The sequence below is a fragment of the Hemiscyllium ocellatum genome, chromosome 2 (assembly GCF_020745735.1).
Source record: "Hemiscyllium ocellatum isolate sHemOce1 chromosome 2, sHemOce1.pat.X.cur, whole genome shotgun sequence".
NCBI classification, from domain to species: domain Eukaryota; kingdom Metazoa; phylum Chordata; class Chondrichthyes; order Orectolobiformes; family Hemiscylliidae; genus Hemiscyllium; species Hemiscyllium ocellatum.
The window spans coordinates 29,568,427-29,593,449 of record NC_083402.1 but is presented as its reverse complement, the minus strand read 5'-3'; the positions used below and the strand labels follow the sequence as shown (position 1 = coordinate 29,593,449).

Here is a 25,023-nt window from a genome sequence, read left to right as displayed (position 1 = left end):
CTACAGCAGAGAGACCAGAATTCTTTGATGAAAATTCCTGTAGTGGTACTGAAGTTGTATGCTCCAGAACTTGGCACACTCCTAGCTTTAAAAAAAAGTGCACAAAATATTTTAAATAACCAGGAATGCTGGAACAAAAACAAATTGCTGGAGAAACATGTACAAAGTAGGACATATTCAACCCAGCCAATCACCATCCCATTAGTCTACTCTTGATCATTAGTAAAGTATCATTAGTAAACAGCAATTGAATAGCAATAACCAGCTCACTGACACAGTTTGGGTTCTGCAAGGGCCACTTGGCTCCTGACCTCATTACAATCTTGGACTCAAACAAAAAATTAGGGGTGGTGTTCGAGGACTTTTACCCAGTGACATTGAAGGAATGGTATTTATATTTCCAAGTAAGGATAATAGGTGGCTGGGTTAGATTTGTCCTAATTTTTGTGGACAATATTCCGCATTGCTCATTAGATGCCATTACGTACCCAGAACTAGAGTAGTTTTGCTGGACGATCAGTTTGTTCTGGAGCACAAATCTTTAACACTATTATTGCAATGTAGCCAAGGCCAATAGCCTTTTACAATATCCAGTACCCTCAGTTAATTTTTAATATTGGAATAAATCATATTGACTTAAGGCTGGTATCTGTGATGCTAGAGATCTCAAATGGAAGCTCAGCTGGATCATCTAATTGGCAATTCTCACTAACGATGCTCTTTTGCACTGATGGGTGGAACTTTCCAAGGTTAAGGAATCAAATTATTTTTGGATGTTTTTCCTACAGAGTTGTTTAATTATCCACCACTATTTACAACTGGATGTGGCTTGACTGCAGAGGTAATCATTGACCTAACCCTCAGGCGGTGGGATCTCTCAGCTCTGTCTACTGCCATGCTGCTTCTGCAAGTTGTACTTCACCAGATTGATATCTCAATTTTTTTTAGGGATCCATGGAGTTGTTCCTGGCATGCCCTCTTGCTCTTCCTTAAATCTGAGTTTGATGGTAACCAGAAAGTGTGCGAAATACCAAGTTGTGAAGTTACAGAATTTGTTTGAAAACTATTCTACTGCTGCTAATGGGCCCACAACACTTGTTGGATGCACAAGTCTTGAGTTGCTTTAGAGGCTATGGGTCAAACAGAGGCAAATGGGATTGTTTCATTTGGGAAACTTGCTCAGCGTGAATGAATTGGACTGAAGGGTCTGATTCTGTGCTGTCTGACTCTGATTCTATCCCACCCAACATGGTGATAATGTCACACACCATAGAAAAGGGGCACAGAAATAAGGGTTGTACGTGGAATTAAGTTTCAGATTGGTTGTAAATGAATGGCAGAACAGGCTTGAGGCACAAATTGGCATTGTCCATTTCTTACATGATTAAATTAGCCTGTCTTGGAGCTTACCATTTGTTTAGTTTAAAATGAGGTATAATTGCTTCTGGTAATTTAAACTCTTGCAATCTTATTGTGTGTAGGCTTCTTTTGTGTTGATGTTTAGATATGTGTAAAGAATAAATTTATTATGAAAATCTAATCTTGAGCTGGGTGAATCTCGGTTCAGCTCTCCTGAGAACAGCCTGAGGTGATAGAAATAACATTATTGGCTCTAGTACAAGAGTTGGGGTATAGTGCTAGTATGTCGCTCTATGGACTAAAGTCCAGTTAATTACCAGAAGAATAATCTCAGTTTCTTCAATCTCTCCAGATAACTGAAGTCCCTCATCCCTGGTATCAACCTGATGAACCTCTTCTATACCTTCAATAAGGGTTCTAAAATTTGTTGCCCTGATTTTGTGCATAGCATTCCAGCTGAGACCTAACTTTGTAAACATGTTAATATGCCTTCCTTGGTTTTGTACACAATATACATAATTATGGAACTTTCTTTAAACTCCATTAATTGCCATATCAGCCTTGACAGTTTCAAAGATTTGTGAATGTGCACCCTAATCTTTCTGCTCTTATGGCGCCTCAATGTAGTGCTATTATATTATACTATCTCTCCTTGACTTTTCTCCCTAAGTGCAGCACATCATGCTACTCCACATTACGTTACATTATATCTGTGTTTCAGACCTCCCTAATCTGCAAATATCCCCATGCCATCAGCTAATGTGCTGTCCCTTTGTATCATCTGTAAACTTTGAAGTTGTCCTCCTTGTGTGCAAATCCAGGCAATTTGTTAACAAGAAGAAGAAAATGCTGCTCAAAATGATTAAATAATTGGGAATGCTGGAACAAAAACAAATTGCTGGAGAAACTCAGCATGTCTTGCAGCATCAGTGGAGAGAAAGCAGAGTTAACATTTCTGGTCCAATGACGCTTCAGATCAATTCTGAAGAGGCAGGGGTCTATTACCATCCCTGGGGACTACGTTGCATTCTTTGCATCTGTTAACCACTGCTCTGTGCTTCCTTGCTGAGAATGCAAACCATGTAATTCTATTTCCTGACCCTGTCTATTTATCAAATGCCTTCTAAGAGTTTGTTGTGCAACATCCACTGCATAACCTCCTTCAACTCACTGACTAACTGGCACTCTTTGATGGAATAAATTAGAGTTCCTGACTCCTCAAAGCCTGCCTATGAAATACAAGGTACAAGTCAGGAGTGTGATTCTAGATTTTATTTTTACGTGCACTCAGTACAGGAGTACAGTGAAAAGTGTATAATGGCACCATCTTAGACACCAAGGTACCGACATACAAGTAGTAAGAGAAGCCAAAGTTTATAAGTTAACCATTACTTCATAAAATAGTAGAAACATAAATAAATTGTTTACTTTAAAGCCTTTTATAGTCTAAACTAGGAAAATGAAGGAATAAGTTAAAAGTTCAACAGTCTTTGAGTCCTCTGCTTGTCTCGCTCTGCTGTTCTCACCACCACCGCTAATACCGTTGTTGCTGCTGAAGCTGCTGCCTCTCCGATCCCTCTCCCCCTGATATCTGTGGGAATGTGCCAGGGCGGGATCCTCTTGTACATCGATCTAAGATACCACCATGAGCCAACGAGAGATCAGGCTGACAGCCGCCATACCTCTGGGAGACCAGGCCAGGATGCGCCAGGCCATCGAGAGACTAGATCGGGACCCGCCACACCGCTGAGACACCAGGCTGGGACCTGACACGACCTACTGGGAGACCAGGCTGAGACCCACTGAGAGACCAAAGGGGGAGAGAAGGAAAAAAAGAGAAGACAACTGGAGGAGCTCTGGTTAGAGTCTCCTACGCTAATGGGTGGCACAGTGGTTAGCACTACTCCCTCACAGCGCCAGAGACCCGGGTTCAATTCCCGCCTCAGGTGACTGACTGACTGTGTGGAGTTTGCACGTTCTCCCTGTGTCTGCGTGGGTTTCCTCCGGGTGCTCCGGTTTCCTCCCACAGTCCAAAGATGTGCGGGTCAGGTGAATTGCCATGCTAAATTGCCTGTAGTGTTAAGTAAGGGGTAAATGTAGGGGTATGGGTGGGTTGCGCTTCAGCGGGTCGGTGTGGACTTGTTGGGCCGAAGGGCCTATTTCCACACTGTGTAAGTAATCTAATCTAATCTAATCTTTACTGGAAAGTGTGATGGAATGCTCACCACTTGCCTGAATAAGGGCAGCTCCAATAATACTCCGGAAATTCAACATGATGCCAAAAAAGTTTGCATCGTGCACAGTTGGAGCAGTATAAACAATATTTAAGACGCACTGCAGCAACTTGCCAACGTTTGTTCAACAGCACCTTTCCCACCTGCTCTAATATCTTGAAGATCAAGAACTCCAGCCACATGGGACCACCACAATCTACAAGTTCCACTTTAAGGCACATGCCATTCTGACTTAGAAGTATTTAACCATTCTTTCACTTTGATAAAATTCTTAGCTTTCCTCCACCACTGTTGGGGATAATAATGCCAGATAAACTGTAGTAGTCCAGGAAATCAGCTCAATGCTAACTTCCTAAAGGCAGTAAATGCTAGCAACATCTATGTCCTGTGAACAAATTAAAATCTCAAATCGGTGCTGGCTTTTATTAACCTGTTTCTCTGAGAGAAATTTAATTTGTCACTGACAATATGAATATGAATTTATATTGCAACTTTTATGTAATAGAGCTTCACTGGATTCTTCAGGGGAGCAATATCGAATGTAAGTATGAAACAAAATTGCATCAGGAAATATGATGACAGAAGACCAAATATTTGGTCAAAGAGGAGTTTAACAGGAACTCTTTAACAGGAGGAGCTAAGGTATAGATAAGAAGGGAATTCCTGAACTTGGCAATGACCGGTTTTTAAAATCTAAGATGTTCCAGGGGTGAGCATGAGATGAACGCTGATATCTTGAAGAGTTTTAGGGCAGGAGAAACTGCATAGAAAGGCACTGAGTGTGAAGCAGTGATTGTTTAATTCTCCCTTGTAATGGACTCCATGGCATTTCTGTGCTGTGAATGTGACTTGCTACTCGCCATCTCAAACCTTCTCAATGACCAGGTATTGCTGCATTTGGACATGGAGCAGGACCAGATCCTATAGCTGGAATAAAGGAACAACAGTTTACCTGTTGAGGTGTCTTCTCGCCCTGGTTCTTTGTGGCCTTCAAACAGTGGAAAGCTGCTGCAACTTTCCAAACATTGGCTATTGAGTCAAAGTTACATTTGGTTCTGATGCCATACACCAACAAAGAGCCCATATTGCTTTGAGAATCTATCTGTATTGCTTCCAAGCTAGTTCATATCATTGGCTAGAACAGGTAAATAACCTGGGTGATTTCAACTGCTAGTTATTAAGATCTCCAGTGCAGATAGACAAGGCTCGACTTCCTAATCTCTGTCCTTGCTGTACTTAAGCTATTATAAATTGTACATAGGATGCTACTCCCACCCGGAACCTTTGTTTCTAGTGTACCATTATCGACCTGAGTCAATGCAGGTGGTATGATATGATATGATATGCAAATAGAAACAGGGTATTTCAAAATGGCTTGAAAGAAGTTTTGTACATTTTATTCTGTCAAATAACATGAAAATTAATTAGTTTGATTCTACTAAGCTGCTTTTAATTTCTGCAGTCCTTTCAATTATAGATAGTAATTCATTCGGAATTATTGGTGAAGTTACTGTATAAGTTGGGACCTTTTTTTAAGAGTAGAAAACATTTAACAGCCTTTTTTTTGTGCAGCTTAAGGTGATGTAACTCAGCAATCTGAACTCTTCTTTTTATAATTGCACAGAAGCATTAACTGAAAATGTAGCTGCATCTTTTAACATCAGCACTTGGGAAATCTTTTTATGTTTATTATTTGTGTGTAATTGATTACTTTATATGGGGGTACACAAGAAAGTACTTTGACTCAGTGAGGTAAAGTACAATGGGGTGTTGAATTGAATCATGCTGACTCGATTCTTGATCTATGGTCTTTGCTGAGATAGCCAATCTGAACTAAAAGTTGCTTCAGTGGTGTCTGTGTCCCTAGGCTGGATTTGGGTAATAGAGAAATTGACTGACTAGGTTACAGTTTAGTTACCACTGTTTCTAATCTCACGCCCATTTGTGTAAGTTCAGCACCACCTTAGGTCTAGGCTGAACTGTGATAGTTCCTTCTGTTTAGAGTAGCACGAGGTACCTGCAGTTTTGCTTCAAGTGTTACAACATATGTTCCAGAACATGGTACAAGCAGACATAAACCAGTAAAAATTGCCATTCAGATTATGTTTTTCAATATCGTTGACTTCCTTTGCATATCAGAATAATCAATTATTAATATTTTGTGTTTATAGTAGGTATAAATTGAACTTTGCATTCTTATTTTGTTGTTTTAACTTATGAAAGGTGAATTCATTATCAATTCATTTTGAAGGGGTTATGGTAGCCAGCATGAGAGTTCAACATATGGAAAGACATTATTGCCAATGAAATAGTTGTTAATCCTAAACTTGTACAGTTTTGCAAGGGCAGGTTACAAGAAAAAAAACAAATATTGCCTGATTTGCAGGGGCATGGTCCACGCTTAGGACATGGCATGAACTTATCAAAAAGAAAGAGGGAAAAGGCATGAAAAAAGAAAATTAGAACTGTAGGAAAAAAAAAATCAAATTACCTGGTCCTAACTTCTGGCATCAAGCTTTATATCTCGGTCAGCCTCTCTGCTATCAGGGTTGTTCTCTGGTCTAACATTTCCTATGTGTTTGTCCCTTGCCAGAGTGTGGCAGACACTACTTGTAAACACATAAGCTAACGACGAGTTTTATAACTTTGTTAGATGAGATTTCTATCCATTCAAAAATATTATGTTAAATATTTCTCAATGGAAGGGACTATTCATAAAGATTCTCTCAATTGGTTTTTTTAAAATCTAATATTGAATGATTTTTATTTCATTGAAATTGAATGACATTTTTGAATAAATTTAATAATTGAAATGTTTATTCTTTTTTTAAGAAAACACTTGCATTTCTCTTGTGCCTTCCATTGGGTGCTTTCCAACCAATTAAATAATTTTGGAAATTTAGTAGTGAATTTGTATGAAGTAAGCTCCCACAAATAGCAATGTGGTAATGACTGGATAATCTGTGTTTTGTAATGACCACACTTTTTTTTTAAACTAAATTATTCATTTCACAATTCGATGTGGTCAATATTGGGTTTTCTTTTAAATGTCCTTTATCAATTTCCTGCTGATGGTGTAATGCTGGGTTCTTGATTGTATGTATTTTATCCCAGCATTTCAGTTTCATGTCATCTGTTTGTTCTGTTCAGTTTGCAGAGATTCCTCATTTCTAATCTGTGTATTAGTATACATTGAAGGTTAGAGTATTCTCCCTTTATTTTAGGGGGAGAAATGGTAATATGGCTTTGAGATACAAAAGGAGGGCCAAAGGCCCTGTTCCTGAGCTGTAATTTTCGTTGTTTTTCATTCTTTAGTTGTGAGTCACTTGCTGGTATACTGGAGGTCTTTCGTGTTTTGTCCATTTTTCCAATGCAGGTCAAATGATGTACATTTTATTCTAAATGTCCAATGACAAAACAGTGGAATTTGATTTTTGTTTTGTTGGCATGTAGGTGGCAGATGGTGTAGAATTTTTTATTTTTTTTGATGGGAATACAGGTACTAAATTGCACCTTTCCATTAACCTTGTAGATTACTGGCTTTGATTGTGGAATATCATCTTTTCTTGGAGGGTGTAGAATTGAATAATGATATGAATTGATGGTCATGACCAATTCTGTTACACTTGCCTCTGGCTTAAATTGAGCTGCATTCTCACAGTCTGGTTGATTAGTTGGCTGGAAGGTTGCTGTTAGAATTGCTAGAATTAAAATCCTGAATTAAAATATTCCCATGCGTGCCTTTAATGAACTGTAATATTTACTAGTAAGTGATTATCAATTACAGTATGATCCTGAAAAGACTAAAGTCTTCTTTATAGGCTATGCAATTTTTAAAAAGTTTTCGTCCAAAAGATGTAGAGAAGATCAATTTCTAACTGTGTATGTGTGGGGTCCAACTTTGATCTAAGGTAAAGGTGGAAAGACTGGATCTAGCTAGGAATGAGCACAGCAAGGATATGTGCGGTGAATAGGAAGGAGAGGCATTATGGAGAGGGTGGTGGAGATGGAATATTGATATAGCTCAAACAAAAGTGTTGACAAGAATATAATTCAAAAGTAACAATTTAGAATTCATTGTTCTTCCTTTAAATTGCCAAATTCTACCTTTTTCAAAAAACTTGATTTATACCCATCCCAAATCCTGACACCACCTCTTGGTCCTCTTTAAACTCCTTATACCTGCCCAAGTTTCCCATCTTCTCTTCTTGGTGTATTTTGTGTTCTCGGTATTATTCCTTAGCTCAGTATTCCTGTTTATAAAACCTTTTTGATTTGGACTCTGTAATCTCCTTGAAGGATCTTCCAGTAGCAATATTTTTAATCCAGCCCTTGAATTTGATGTTGACCAGGTTCTAGTGACCAATATACTCCTGAGGTTTTAATGATGAGAGACTATTGTATATATTAGCTGGGCTAATAATATTTTTGCAAATATATAAACCCCACCATAATAGCACAGTAATGAACATGAAATAAGTTTACCATGTAATGTAGATGATCAATAAAATATTCACCTCAAAATGTGGAATTTATTATGATTTTAAGAAGTTATGCTACATTTATCATGGGAGAGTTTTTAGAGTTGATTTAAATGCTTTGAGGTAAGGGCATGAGGCAGTTGATATTTATGATCCGATTTAGGAGCAGAGATACATGTATGGAATGAGCTGCCAGAGGAAGTGGTGGAGGCTGGTACAATTGCGATACTTAAGGCATTTGGATGGGTACAAGGGTTTGGAAGGATATAGGCCAGGTGCTGGCAGGTGAAACTAGATTGGGTTGGGACATCTGGTCGGCATGGATGGGTTGGACCGAAGGGTCTGTTTCTGTGCTGTACATCTCTATAAGTAGGCCATTGAATCTATTGAGTCTGCTCCTCCATTCGGTGAGATTATGGTTGATCTCATAATCCTTAACTCCACTGTACTGTCTTTTGCCCATAACCTTTGATTTCCTCATTGATTTTAAAAATCTGCCTATCTCAGTTTGAATATATTTGTTATCTGGCCTCAATAGCCTTCTGCAGTAAAGAACTCCACAGACCAATTACTCACTGAGAGAAGAAATTCTTCCTCATCTCTACCTTTTAAATATCCAACTTTTTTAATTCTGAGATTATGCTCTCTGGTCCTACACTTTCCCACCGAGGATAATAAAATCTCCTGCATCTACACTGTCAAATCCCTTAAGAATCTTTTAAGTTCGACTACATTCCAATGAGTACGAGCCCAATCTACTCAGGATCTCTTCATTAGACAGTCCCTCCTGATACTTTGTATCAGTCTCGTGAACATTTCTGGAATGGCATGATGCCGATATATCTTTCCTTAGATAAGGTGCCCGAATCTATTCACAGTATTCCAGATATGGTCTTACTAGTGCCCTGTACAGGTTTATTAAAATCTCCTTACTTTTATATTCCATTCCTCTTGAATAAAGGCTAGCATTCTATTTGCCTTCCCTATATTCCATTGAATTTGGATGCTAACTTTTAAGAGATTGGATTTGCAGTGCTAAATAGAGCTACAATGACAATAGTGTCACCAACGCTAACCAACCTTCAATTAAGAAGGGATCATGGGAGGAAGCATGGAGTGCCATTTTTTTTTTCTTGGCTGTTTCTGTACTGCTGGTATTAAGGGTTGGCATAGTTAGTCCACATCAGCTGGAAAGTTGATTTAGCTGCTTGTCAAATTGTATTGTGACTTTCTAAGCTGTGTGATGTCATATATTTTGTTTGTTCAATTTTATGAGTAATCATGAAACCTTGAAGGCGGAAGTTTGAGGTGCCTACAATAGTTATTGAAGGTAGTTTATGGTAAGCTTTCCTTTCTGATGTTTGTTTGTCATATTACTCAATAGTGCAGTTGATGCAGCTATGTGTCTGTGCGCACACAGCACCTGTTTGATTTAATACAGATACAATTTTTTGCTTTCAAGGCATGATGCATGAAATCTCTAATAACTTAGCATGTTGTAAAATGTGTTGCTTGTTAACATCTCCGAGAGCAAAACATTTACCTGTCAACAGCCACTTCCATACAGGATTAAAATGTAGCAAGTGAGTTTTCATTGAAAGGAAGACTTGTAATTAAAAACAAAGCACCTTTCATTTGTATTGACTAAATGTAGTAATAATCTAATACTGGCAGTCCCTGAGTGACTAATGGGTTTGTCCTTGAATATGTTCAATTGTATGCAACACAATGCAGTACAATAAAAAACATTAAGTACAAGCAACCATGTGCATTTTGGAGCTTTAATATTCGTACACCTCTCCGCAGGATCTTGTATGCATGTTCATAAGTCAGATTTTCATAAATCGAGGACCATCTGTAAACTATTTCTACAGATATTGATTTAGTGATAAAATGCACCTGGGTAGCCTACCAGGGATAATTTCTTACCTTCTCAAAATAGTGCCGTGGAATCTTTTTACATGCAGGTGTTTTGACATCTTATTGATAGAAGGGATCTGTCATGGCATAGTACTCTCTTGGTAGCACACGTTTCAACCTAGATTTTTGTGCTTAAGTCTATTGTGTGCAATTCACAACCACAACATTTTGACTCTGATGTGAAAATATGACCAACTGAGTCAAGGCTGATCTTTGGACAATATCTTATGGTTTACTAGAATTGATGTCATGTGGAAAGAAGCCAAAAGAGCTTGGATATAGGAGCAGAATTAGGCCATTTGGCCCATTGAGTCTGTTCTGCCATTCGAGAACCTATTATCGCCATCTTAAAGGCACTCATTAACATAGGCTCACAGGTGAAATGCCGCAAAAGCTATGCTGATATTTTTAAGAGCAATTAACTAGTTCTGTTCCCCTGCATTGTCAGTGTAATTCAGCAATTTATTCCTCAGTGCTCAGCCCTTTCCCTATTGAAAGCCATGATTGTTCAAGAGATTCAATATATCCCAGATTGGAACCACTTTCTGTGTGTGAGATTTTCCCTAATGTTATCTTTGGTTCCCTTGGCCAATAACATTATGACAATGATTTCTGATTTTTGATCTTACTGCCAATGGGTACTGTTTCTCCTGTTTACTCTGTCCAAACTCCTTGTGAGCATCCTTATCAAATCCCCTGTTGACTTTGTTTCAAGTCGTAGAATCTAAGAGTCATACACATGGAAATAGACCTTTCAGTCCAATTCCTCCATGCTGACCAAATTTCCCCAAGCTAAACTAGTCCCATTTGACTGCATTTGGTGCATATCCCGCTAAACCTTTCCTATTCATGTCCCTGTCCAAATGTCTTTTAAATGTTGTAACTGTACGTGCATCTACCACATTCTACATACAAAGCAGCCTCTGTAGAAAATAGAGAACTAGGGGTTCAGGTACATAGTTCATTGCAAGTTACATCACAGGTATACAGATGATAAAGAAGATATTTGGCATGTTTGCCTTCATTGCTCAGACCTTTTGAGTATCGGCAATGGGATGTCATGTTGCAGTATACATTAGTGGGACCACTTTTAGAGTATTGTGTACAGCTCTGATCACCCTGCTATAGGAAGGATATCATTAAATTGCAAAGGGTGTAGAAACATTTGCCAGATTGTTGCCTGGCGTGTAAGGTTTGAGTTAGAAGGAGAAATTGGATAGGCTGGAACTTTTTTTTTCTGAAGCGTAAATGGTTGAGTGGTATTCTCCTAGGGCTTTAGAAAACCATGAGGAGCATAGAAACGACGAATAGCAAAAGCCTTCTCCTAAGGTGGAGGAGTTAAAACTAAAGGCATAATTTTTTAAGGTGGGGGGGGGCAAGATTTAAAATGGACAATGCACATCATCCATATTTCATTTTTATTACCTCCCCTGTCCATTGGCCAAATCAGCTAAAAGTTTTGCAAAGATTTTCTTTACATAGACTTTTATGGTAAGAACTGTCTGACCACCAGCTGTTATTCACATTGGCTTTGACCTGATCCAGGGCCTTGCATAAAACAGAAAATGTTGACATTGCAACAAGAGTTCTTAGGCTGATTACTTGCTTCTTGAAGGAAGACTTTTGCTGTGGGGCATAGTCCATAGCAAAGAGCTGTCCCTTTTTGTAATGTAGGGACGCTGTACCTCACGGTTCTTGCTGACCAGGAACACAGCACATCTGAGCAAAGTACCAAAGATGCTTGCATTCACAAGTTCCTCATGTAAAATTTTGTTCTGTGTTGTGCTTCATATTGTTGCTTTAAGATCTCTTCAACAGAGAAATACTGTGCCACTATTGAAAGTAGAACTTGTTGCACAGATGAAAAGTTAACCTTGCAGTTCTGAAAGTGAGTTGCTGTGTTCTTCCAATCTACTGTAAACAGTATCTAAACTCTGCAGTCCTACCACATTCAGTAATGAGTGGTGGTGGACAACTAAACTCATTTGAGACCGATGCTCTACAAATATTTCCAGCCTCAATGATGGGTCAGTTCAGTATATCAAAGCAAAAGATAACGCTGCGTTTGCAGCAACCTTCAATCAGCAATGCCAAGTGGGTGATCCATCTTGACCTCCTCAAGAGGTCTACAGCATCACTCCATATGATATCAGGGAACAACTGGATACACTAAATATCGCAAAAGCTGTGGTCCCTGACAACATTCCAGCAGTAGGATTGAAGACTTGGTCCAGAACTTGCCACCTCCCTTGCCAAGCTTTTCCAATGAAACCATGGTATTGGCATCCAGCAGATAATGTATAAAATTGCCCTGTCCATAAAAATCGGGAGAAATCCAATCCAGCCAGTTACCACTCCACCACAGTAAAATGATGGGAGGAGTCTTCACCAGTGTTGACAATCAATACTTGCTTTGCAATAACCTTTACGCAGATGCTTCGTTTGGGTTTGGTCATGGCCACTCAGTTGTTGATTGCTCAAGAGATAATGTTAGAGTGACTGCCCAAGGTTGCAGTTGGCTGATTGAGGTATCCAGGAGCCCAAGAAGAACTGGTAGAAATCAGAGAAAGCTACTGGCAGTTGCTTGTGGTGTGGGACCAATCAACTCACTTTCAGGGCATCTCTACAGGAGTTCCCTCCGGGTTTCTTGTTAACAATTTGTCAGGGTAGTTTTTCTAGGCCCAGCCATGTTCAGTCACTTCACTCGATCATCAGGTCATAGATGGAATGATTTCACTGATGATTGTATAATGTCCAACACATTATTGAATGTGGTGGCATTGCAGAGTTTAGATCTGTCTATCATTTGCTGCTTATTCTGTTTGCAAGTAGATACTGAAACAAGGCTCCTTTTGACAAATTCTAGACCTATGACTGCTTCCATCTAAAATGACAACACAGCAAATGCTTGGGAATATTACAAAACCTATAAGTTCCCCTCAAAGCCACTCACTATCCTGACTCGGAAATATATTCTGTGTTGCTGGGTCAAAATCCTGAAGCTTCCTCCCTAATGCCATTGTGGTCTGCTGACACAAAATGGACTGCAGTGATTGAAGAATACAGCTCATTGTCACCTTTTCAACTGGCTATGGACAAAATATACTGACTCAGTAGCAATACCCTCATGCCTTAAATTAATTTTAAGAAAATTACCTCGAGCTACCAAACCCTAGGTTCTGGAATTTACACACACCTCTGCTGATTTTCAGATGTTCCTCTTTGACCAAGCTTTTGGATATATGCCATAATATTTCTTTTTGAGGCTTGGTGCCAAATTTTGCTTCACATTGCTCCTGTGAAATGCATCTGATTTAGTTTATTGTATAAGTTGTTTTGCTACCATGTTAATTGTTGTTACACCAGTTTCTGTGGTATTGGTTTGATCATAACATAAAGGTAAGGTGAGGCCTAAATTGCTATTCCTGTACATTTCTAAAAAGCACTGCTGTTGTGAAACTAATGGTTCAAATCTTACCTTCTGATCCTGCGAGGTAAATTAAAAACATAGTTACTTTTCTGGTTGAGATTCGACCATTTGGGTACATTCCCAGGAATCCCAATTTGCTTCTCCAGAAAAGATGTCCTAGATGGGGCAGTGCTATTGCCAGATCAGAGGAGATGGTAGTGTATTGGTAACGTCACTGAATCCGTGATTCGGAGAGCTGATGTCCCATCGTGGAACTTAAACTCCATTAATACATCTAGAAGAAAATGATAGTATCAGTTTTGGCGACCATGACTATATCTTAAAAACCATTCTGGTTCACCTAATGTCATTTGGGAAAGTCAATCTCCTTGCCTGGCTTCCGTGTGACTCCAGACACACAACAATGTGGATTGATTGTTCAACGCCCTCTGAAATGCTCTCGCAAGCCACTTACTAAAAAGATTGGTCGCAAATGCTGACCTTGCCTGTGATGCCCACTTTCCATGATAGAATACAAAATATGTTTTGAATACTGTCCTCACCCCTGTACCAAGTGATCTAAAAATTGCAATGAGTTAGTATACTTTCGATGTAGACTTGAAAGTCTAAACATCACAGTAAAAATTATTTTACTGTTGAGGCCACACCTGGAGTAGTGTGTGCAGTTTTGATCTCCTTACTTGAGAAAGGGTAGAGATACTGCAGAGGAGGTTCATTTAAGTTGAGGGGGTTGGCTTATGAGGAGAGACTGAGTAGATTGGGATTATATTCATCGGAATTTAGAAGAATGAGGGGGATCTTATTGAAACATTGAAAATGATGAAGAGAATAGGTAAAATAGAAGTAGAGGGCATGTTTTTACTGGCAGGTGAAACTAGGTCAAGAAGACAGCCTCAAAATTAGGGGGAGCAGATTTCAACCAAATTGAGAAGGAACCTCTTCACTTAGAGGGTTGTGAATCTGTGGAATTCCATGCCCATTGAAGTAGCTGAGGCTTCCTCATTGAATGCTTTTAAAGCTAAGGTAGGTAATTTTTTGAATAGAACAGGAATTCAGAATAATGGTGAGAGGGCGGGTAAGTTTAGCTGAGGCCACGAAAAGATCAGCCATGGTCTTGTTGAATCGGTGGAGCAGGCTCAAAGGGCCAGCTAGCCTACTCCTGCCCCTATTTCCTATGTTCTTATCTTCTTAAATTCTTAATATTGATGCACTGGTTTATTGGCTATGCAACAACATGCTAAAGTTGGTGCTGGAAAAGCACAGCAGGTCAGGCAGCATCTGAGGAGCAATGCTTTGAGCATAAGCCCTTCAGGAATGAGGCTTGTGGGCCAGGGGCTGAGAGATAAACGGGGGGAGGGGGGTGGAGTTCAGCAAATGTAGCTGAGAATGCAATAAATAGAGGAAGGTGATAGGGTGGAGCGGATGGATGGGAAAGGTGACAAGAGGGCGGTGTCTTCAGCCTTCAGCTCGCACCACCTTCTCCCTCACCTTTTATCTATCTATTGAAATCTCAGCTAGCTCCCCTCCAACCCTACCCCCACTCCCGTTTATCTCTCAGCCCCGGGCCCATAAGCCTCATTTCTGATGAAGGGCTTATGCTTGAAACGTTGATTCTCCTGCCCTTTGGATGTGCCTGACCTTTTCCAGCACCACACTCTCAACTCTGATATCCAGCATCTGCAGTCCTCACCTTTCTCCTAAATTTTGATCCTGTCTGTTGGTTTTACAGTGAGGAGCTAAATTAGAAAGTAGAACCTCTAAGTTTCAGGATTACTAGCTGACCTAACAGACACTGGGTAAATAAAGTTAAGGAATTAAATATGTGGCTCAATGATTGGTGTAGATAGCATAGATTTCAGTTTCAGTGCGCTCTGCCATTATTACAGGGTAGAAAGGAGCTGTTCTGGCAGGATAGGCTTATCCTGAGCTATGCTGGGACATAGTTCTAGTGGACTGAATAACTACAGCTGTAGAGAGGATTGTAAACTAATTAAAATGAGGTTTGGAAGAGGGGAAGTATAGGCTTAAAAAGCAGGAGCATATTGACAGCATTATAGGGCTGCTATGTGGATAATGATACGCAGAGTGGGACAGAAAGGGGCAGGGAGTGCAAATATAGAAAAGCAACATTAAATATGATGAAATGAGAGAAAAAATTGTAAAAAGGCAAAGTTAGTGGCTCTTGTGCATTGTTTTCAAAACAAAATTAATGATACAAATATGGATAAATGGGTATGATCTTGTCTTATGGAGACATGGGATCTAAACATTCAGGGGTATGTTACTTTTCGAAAGGACAGGCAGAAAGGAAATAATGGCGGCATAGCTTTGTTTGAATGGGAAGAAATAAGTACGACGGCAAGAAATATTCTTGAATCAGAAAATGTAGAATCTATTTGGATAGAGGTAAGAAATAACCAGGGGAAGACGACACTGGTTGAAGTAGTCTGTAGGTCCCCTTACAGTATCACTTGATAATATTGAGATTATAATATTACAGGTAATGATGGCTTATAGCAAAGGCAGAACATTATTCATAAGAGACTTTAATCTTCATGTAGGTTGGAATAGCCAGATTGGCAGAGGTAGCTACACCATGCTGTGGGGACCTGGGTTCGATTTCAGCCTCGGGTTGTGTGGTGTTTACACATTCTTCCCAGGTTTCCTTCGGGTGCTCTGGTTTCCTCCCGCTGTCCAAAGATGTGCAGGTTAGGTGAATTGGCAATGCGAAATTGCCCATTGTAGGTTAATTGCATTAGCCTTGGGAAATATTGAGTAATAGGGGTGGGGGAATGGGTCTTTGAAGGGTCAGTTTGGACTTTTTGGGCAGAATGGTCTGTTTCCACACTGTAGGGATTCTATGACTTCTATGACTATAAGGAAGAATTCATCATGTCTTAATTTCCTGCAGTGTCTAGGGTCAGAGGGTATAATCTCCAAATAAGTGGTTGCCCATTTAAGACTGAAGTAGGGAGGAATTTCCTCTGAGGGTAGTAAGGTTGTGAAATTCTTTACATAGAGGCCTATAGAAGCTGGGTCATTTAAATATATTCAAGGTGTGGTAAGGGAGTCAAAGATTATGAAGTAAAGGCAGAAAGTGGAGTTGAGGATTATCGGATCAGCCATTACTCATTGAATGATCGACTTGACTTGATGGATTGGATGGACTGTTTATGTTCTTGCAGTCTAATTTAATGCAGGGATTCAGTCCAACTCCCAGTCATTGCTTTGTTAGTTCAATACTGATCGATGGGCATCAGTTTAGGTGGCAGCTGGGATAGGAATGGGGGCAATAAATATTAATTGCATACTTGATATTGGGAATCCACAAATGAGTTCAATTGTTATCCTAGTCTGTTACACACCATGTGATGCCTTCACTCACTGCATCATTCCTAAAATGTAATTTTGAAACCAATAAAACCTCGTTGTTTCCCACTAATATCCCTTTAACCTCTATTGTGCTCATTGTACCAACCACATCTGTGATATCTAGTGGCAAGAAATGCGTCTGCACTTTGAGAACAGAAGATCAGTGTTAAATTTAACAATGCATGCCTTGCATTCTACATAAGCTGTTTTAAACCAAAAGGGGTTGTACGAAGAGATTTGGACGGTTTTGAATTTCTAAAATGTTAGTGACACTTTAGCTCTGTGTTCAAGGAGTTCAGAACTTGTAAACTGCAAAACTCTTTTCATTAGTGGTGGCATTTCCTGTTACCATCACATCAACAACCTCCTCCCTGTCCCAAACCCACAAGCACACACTGGAAGCTTGTGATTTATGCTCATTCACTGTCAAACTATTTTTGAACAAAGTGACTCTCAAAATCAACACTTACAGCTGCTGTACATTATTTTTCAAGCTACAATCTAATTCTCACTGTAATGCTGAAACAGCCCTCCCAATTCTCTGGCAGCTTGGATTCATTTTCTTGCAATGGTGTGGCATTTTCCCTCCCAACTACTGTATTTTATGCTTCAATGACCTCTTTTGCTTATACTGTTTTAGACTAGAAAGAACCCAAAAAGCAGGGTATTGAACCATCCTTAATTTTGAATTTAAACTCCTGCAAACAAAGTATAAAGTGTATCATGGTTTCAGTGATGCTGATGCCCATTTGCTGTCTCCTGCTTCATTGATTTTGAATGTGCTGTGTTCTGGAAATTGGAAGGTCTCCTATTTTCAGTGTGAGAGTTGTTTCTATCTACAGGCTCTTTCCTGCCTTAAGTTTAGCATTGACTGTATTGTGGCTTGGATTTGGACTAATGCAATAACAAATGTGTATAATCAGGGTGTGAAAGCACGAATGGGTCACTTGTGTCCATAAATTATTAGCTAGTCTCATCGTAAAATTCAAGTGTAATTTGAAACTCTGGATAGCTACAATTTTAAGGAAGCCCCCTGATGTGTAGGGATGGGTTGATAAATCTAAATCAGAAGAGTCAGCAGTGCATATCAACAAACTATTGATAGTTTAAGGCAGAAATGAAACTTTCTCTGGTAACTTGCTCCTCCCAACAGCTTACAAGAATGGAATTTGATTTTGGAGTCCAGTGGAAATCATCTCATGGCTTTCCCTCTCTATGGAGCCCTGCCATGTTGCAGGAAATTGCGTTCTGTATTTTGAAGAAAACGTGCGGACATTTTAATATCTTTTAAAGACAATCTAAGATGACTTCTCATTGTTGCAGCTTTTTTTCCATGTAGGAAGAGGCAGAATCTTGCACAAAGTGACAGGTCATGTGCTATGGATAACTTTGTAAATAGCAGCATGATCCCCCTGGATTGTTCATGTTCTACATTATTTATAATTGATTTTTCAGAGCATGATATAAAAGTAATGTAGAAGGGATGTTGGCTGAACATTATATCCTGGACTAATAACTATCCAAGGAACTGGGAGCTAAAGGGTAACATTTTAGCAGAAGACAAAGGTATCACGTTATGCTGTGCAATACTCAGCTGGAAGAAACTCTTGCTCCATGACTTGGTATTGGTCAAGCAGCAGTGCCTTTACAATCCAAGATGGTGACAGAAGCCCAAACCTGGTATCATTGGCATATTATAAGATTACTGAGGGAATCAAGGATGGATCTTTTGTGGCATTTTGAGCTTAGAATAGAATTCCTACACTGTAGAAACTGGCCCTTCAGCGCAACTACCCTCTGAAGAGTAACCCATTCCCCTACCCTATATTTACCCTTGACTAATGCACCGAACCTACACATCCCTGAGTACTATGGGCAATATAGCTTAGCCAATTCACCTAACCTGCACATCTTTGGACAGTGGAAGGAAACTGGAGCACCAGAGAAAACCCGTGCAGACAACGGAAAGAATGGGCAAACTCCACACAGACAATCGCTTGAGGCTGGAATTGAACCCAGGTCCCTGGCGCAGTGAGGCAGCAGTGCTAATGCTGAGCCACGGTGCTGTCAACTGGAGAAAGAAGACATTTACAAGAAATATGAATACAAGATTTGGACTAATTACTGGAGCTACGGGATCAGTGAAGCGAATGGAGGATGACGATATAGCTAATTGAATCGAAGGACACGACCAGTACTTTTGCAATCCAAGATGGTCAACCATAGACCAGTGACATGATGACTTGTGAGCTTTCAATATTACTGTGGTGAGGACTATGCTGGATAAAGCATGGGAAGATACAATCAATAAATAAATAAAGGATACGGTCATAAATAAAGAGCTGAGGCAGGTTTGGTATGGTAGACACTGAGAAACTGTTTGCACTGGTCAATAATCTGAAGCACAGTGGTACAATCTTGGGAGGAGACTGAAGGACAGAAATTAAGAGCAATTTCTTAATTCAGAAGGTATCCATGGAATTCTCTACCTCCGAGTTGTGCAAGATTCATAGTTGAAGACATTAAGAGCTGACCAGATCGATCTCTTGGAGACTTAAGGGGTATGGAATGCAAGCAGGAAGTTGATGTCCCAGATCAGCCACAATCATATTGAATGACAGAAGGGGTTGTTATAATCGAGTCCTGCTCCTTTTTGTATATTCTTGTGGGTGGGAGAGGCGACCTGAAAATTGTCAGGAAATGGAGGAAGTGTAGTCAACTAAAATAATAACCTTTTAATTTTGAAAGCCAATGAACTGTTCACATTTTGAGCAACTCTAAGTGATGATGTGGGTGTTGTGGTGATTGGGTGAGAGTTGGAAATGGTGATAGCACAGGAATGTCTTAGAAGGGCCATTATCTAATTAAGTTGGATCAGAACACCCAACTTATGGTGTTGCCTATGTCTTGATACCTCCCTGCTGTTGTTTTACGTGAATTATTTAGAGAATAGAATGGTTTGTGGTAAAAAGTTATAAACGTTTGCATCTTACGTGATTAATGGTCTTTTGCATAATACTGTACACCTTACAATTGGCTGAGGGGAGAGTCAAGGAGCAGAGTATTTTCATTTTTAAGTTAAGCCTTTTGTTCGCTTATTAATTTTATCAATGTACTATTTTATAATAAGAAAGCTAAAAGAGAGACTTTACTGTAGGAGCTGTCTCCTGCTTCCAGGTCAACTATATCTAACAAGAGGCATTCTCATTCTTCATTACAAACTAAATTGTTCCTGTATATTGAAATTCTTGGAAACTTTAGTGGTGCCACTGTTTAAGAAAGGTGGTAAGGACAAGCCAGGGAACTATAGACTGGTGAGCCTGAAGTCTGTGGTGAGCAAGTTGTTGGAGGGAATCCTAAGCTACAAGATGTCTGTATTTGGAAAGGTAAGGACTGATTAGGGATAGTCAGCGTGGCTTTGTGCATGGAAAACCATGTCTCATGAACTTGATTGAGTTCTTTGAAGAAGTAACAAAGGGGATTGATGAGGGCAGAGCGTTGACGTGATCTATACGGACTTCAGTAAGGTGTTCAACAAGGTTCCCCATGCAAGACTGCTTAGCAAGGTTAGATCTTATGGAATACAGAGAGAACTAGCCATTTGGATACAGAATTGGCTTGAAGATAGAAGACAGAGGGTGGTGGTAGAGGGTTGCTTTTCAGACCAATGGAGTGTCACATGGCTCGGTGCTGGGTCCACTATTTTTCATCATGAATGATTTGGGTGTGAGCATAAGAGGTATAGTTAGTAAGTTTGTGGATGACACTAAAATTGGATATGTAATGGACAGCATAGAGGGCTACTGCAGATTACTGCAGGATCTTGATTGGCTGGGCCAGTGAGCTGAGGAGCCTATCGATAAATGCGAGGTGCCGTTTTGGGAAAGTGAATCTTAGTAGGACTTATACACTTCATGGTAAGGTCCTAGGGAGTGTTGCTGAACAAAGAGACTTTGGAATGCAGGTTCATAGCTCCTTGAAAGTAGAGTCGCAGGTAGATAGAATAGTCACAGATGGTGACAGTTTGTTATGCTTTCCTTTATTGGTCAGAGTATTGATTACAGGAGTTGAGAGGTCATGTTGAGGCTCTACAAACATTGGTTAGGCCACTTTTGGAATATTGCATGCAATTCCGGTCTCCTACCTATTGGAAGGATGTTGTGAAACTTAAAAGGGTTCAGAAAAGATTTCAAAGGATGTTGCCAGAGTTGGAGGATTTGAGCTATAGGGAGAGGTTAGATACCCTGGGGCTGTTTTCCCTGGACCATTGGAGGCTGAGGGGTGATCTTATCGAAGTTTATAAAATCATGAGGGGCATGGATAGGATAAATAGACAAAGTCATTTCCCGGAGGTGGGGGAGTCCAGACCCAGAGGGCATAGGTTTAGGGTGAGAGGGGAAAGATGTAAAAGAGACCTGAGGGGCAACATTTTCACACAGTGTGGTATGTGTATGGAATGAGCTGCCAGAGGAAGTGGTGGAGGCTAGTACAATTGCAACATTTAAAAGACATCTGGATGGGTTTATGAACAAGAAGGATTTGGAGGGATATGGGCGGGTGCTGACCGGTGGGACTAAATTAGGTTGGGATATCTGGTCGGCATGGACAAGTTGGACCGAAGGGTCTGTTTCCACATGTTCATCTCTATAACTCTATTTAATGAAAAGAGAATAATTTTTTTAGATTGTTGCTAATATTTGGCTTGAAGCAGGAGCTGTACAATGCAGAGGGACAGAACAATTCGGTCATTCCTCTCTCAGTTTACTCATTCAGCCTTGGCTCCCCTCTGTACACATGAATAGCACAGAGCTATCATCAGGCATAGTCGGTGACCTTTACCACACTGAACTGCGTGCATTGATTTCAGAGGAGGTGGAGCACAGCCGCCGTCCTGGCTCCCAGCCAAATGGAACAATTAAGCAGTTGACTTCAGGGTTATTACAGGGCACAGGGCTTAGGTTTCAAGTGTTCAGCTTGGCCCGTACTGTGTTTGCTGAGAATGAAAAGCACGTTGCCGAGAATTTCCAACTTGCAGAATGCCGTGAAGAAATGTTGTTCATCAAGAACAAAGCACATTGAATAATCACAAAGACTGCAGTCTGGTGTACTATTTATCATTCTTTTAGTTGCTGAATTCATCATAAATATTTTTCTGCTGGGTCCCAGTTGGTTTATGGAACTGTTTGTCTGTGCGCGTGTGCTTTTTGTGTTTGTTTCAGAATGGGAAGACTGGGCTTTTGAGAATGTGGTCCCATTTATACTTGGATCAGTGGCCAGTCAACTTTCCAAAAGCTAGACAGAAGCAGCAAGTCTGTGCATAATACCATGGAAAACTTACATATCCTCTCAATCTTACATATACTTCACAAGGTGCTTAGGTGAGAGGATGGCAACATCCCCAAGCCTCTAAAAGACTGAAAACAAAATGCAGGTAATACAGGTAAGATGGTAGTTGTTTTGAGAAAGAAGCGGAGGAGCTGAATTTCTCGCTGCATCTAGCCAAACTCATCTTGGCCCTGCCCCATGCTGCCCCCTCATCCGATTCTAGCACCATTCTGCCAGTTGCCATAAACCGACCAACTCACCACTGTTGGGATATTGCTGAATGGACTGGCATCCTGGCAAAAGCTGTTGTACAGTCAAGAAGGTACTGGCTGTCATGTCTGGAGCTGTCTGGCATGGTTTCTCACGTTTGTCTTGGACGTGGTAGACCAGTTTAAAATTGGTGCTCTGTTTTTGAGGTAGGGAGCTAGAGTTCCTGTGCATGAGGTGGTGCAGAGATAGGATGTTCTTTGCCCCACCCCCGAACAGCAGTGGTGGTCACGAAACCAGACAATGCCAACCTGGGCTGAGGTTACCATCTGGCTCAGTGCAGTCTCAACTGTTTGGAAGAATGTCCAGTGAATGAAAATGGTCAATGACCTTTTCCTGCTCTGAATACAAGAACATAAGGACTCCGAGCAGGAGTAGGCAAGCTCATTCCCTTGAGCCTGCTCCACCATTTAATATAATCATGGTTGTTCTCATTGGCTTCGATTCCACTTTCCTGATCACTCTCTAAAGCCCTTCAAATGGTTACATTAAAAGTCGATTCTCCCCTCAAATTTACTCAATGTCCCAGCATTCATTGTACTCGGTAGTAATGAATTCCACAGAATCGCAACCCTTTTGTGGGGTCTCACTAATGCCTTTTTACTGCAACACTTACCTAATTGTATACCCAATCACTTCAGCACTAAATGCCAAAATTCCAACTGCTTTCCTTATTTTCTGCTGTTTTCTGTGATTTCATGCACAATGATATCTCAATTCCTCTGCACCGTTTCTCTCCATTTGGATAATAAGTTGCCTTTCTATTCTTCCAACCAAAATGGACAACCTCCGTTACTCATGTCAAACTTTGTCTATCAAGTTTTGACCCATTGAATGTATCCATAGCCATTTGTAAATTTCTTATTTCTTCATTGTGAATTAATTTCCCACTTACTTTAGTGTCATTTACAAATTTGACTATAGTACTTTCAATTCCTGCGTCCAAGATGTTAATGTAGATTGTAAATGATTTTTGAGAAGATTTGTAGCTTAGGTTGAGGATATGGATGTAAATTTGCTCGCTGAGCTAGAAGGTTTGTTTTCAGCCGTTTCATCACCATGACTAGGTAATAACATCAGTGAGAGTCTCTGGTGAAGCGCTGGTGGTATATCCTGTCTCTCTATTCATAGGTCTTGGTCTGGTGATGTTTTTTCTGTTTTTTTTTCTTTTTTGAAGGGAAGGTAGATGGAGTCTAAATCGATGTGTTTGTTGATGGAATTTCAGGATAGAATGCCATGCCTCTAGGAATTCTCATGCATGCCTTTTGTTTCGCCTGTCCTAGGATGTGTGTGTTGTCCCAGTCAAAGTGGTGACCTTCTTTGTCTGTATGTATAGAAACTAGTGAGAATGGGTAATGTCGTTTGGTGGCCAGTTGGTGCTCATGTATCCTGGTGGCAAGTTTCCTGCTTGTTTGTCCGATGTAGTGTTTTTTACAGTTCTTGCATGGTATTTGGCAAATACCATGTAAAAAGGTGTGAAATTACCCATTTTGGCAGAAAGAATAATAAAGTATATTATCTAAATAGTAAGAGGCTACAAAATTCTGAGATGCCGAGAGATCTGGGTGTCCTAATGTAGGAATCATATAAGGTTATAATGCAGGTACATCAAGTAATCAGAAAAGCTAATAGAATGTTGTGGTTTATTGTGAGGGCAATTAAATTCCAAGGTAGGGAGTTTATATTTCAGTCATACAGGACATTGGTGAGACTCCATCTGGAGAACAGTATATACAGTACTGGTCACCTTATTTATGGAGGGATGTTAGTGTTGGAAGCAGTTTGGAGAATGTTTACCAGGCTAACATCTGGAATGAGCTGATTGTCTAGCCTTGCCTCATAATAACATCATTGCAACGTATAAGATTCCGGGGGCCTTAATTGGGTAGTTGTTGAAAGCATGTCTCCTCTTGTGGTGTACAAAGTTAAAAATCACACACAACACCAGGTTATAGTTCAACAGGTTTAGTTGGAAGCACCAGCTTTCGGAGCGACGCTCCTTCATCACAACCACCTAATGAAGGAACAGAGCTCCGAAAGCTACTGGTTCCAATTAAACCTGTTAGACTATAACCTGGTGTTGTGATTTTTAACTTTGTACACTCCAGTCCAACACCGGCATATCCAAATCATTCCTCTTGTGGAAGAATCTCAAACTACGGGTCACAGTTTAAAAATAAGGGGGTAGCCATTGAAAATGGGGATGAAGAATTTTTTTTCAGAGGTTTGAAAGTCTTTAGAATTTGCTTCCTCAAAAGGCTGTGGATGCAAAATCTTAAATTAATTTTTAAGGCAGAAATAGGTGCATTGTTAATTATGAAGGGGGATGCAAGATTATTGAGGATATGCAGGAATATAGAGTGGAGGTTAAAATCAGATCAGCAGTAATCTTTATAGAATGTGGAGTAGGCTGGAAAGATGCATAGCCTACTGTTGTTCCTTGTTTGTATGGGTGTCTTGTATACACTGAATTTTTTCTCATGGCCACTTCTGCCGATTTGATTTTTCCTAATTAATCATCTACATAATTGATGTAATGATGTTTTTATATACCCATATTATCTGCTGCTTAATTTTCTGTCCTACGGTATAGCTACTTTTATGGGAGTCTGTAGATCACTCCCACTGGTGACAT

At 40.1% G+C, this 25,023-nt stretch overlaps 1 protein-coding gene across 3 annotated transcripts in view; it reads left to right on the top strand.

The window, feature by feature from the left end:
* The window catches only part of acsl1a (acyl-CoA synthetase long chain family member 1a), a 151,079-nt gene that overhangs the window by 18,188 nt on the left and 107,868 nt on the right, over nucleotides 1-25,023 (top strand). The gene's annotated exons all lie outside the window — the stretch shown is intronic.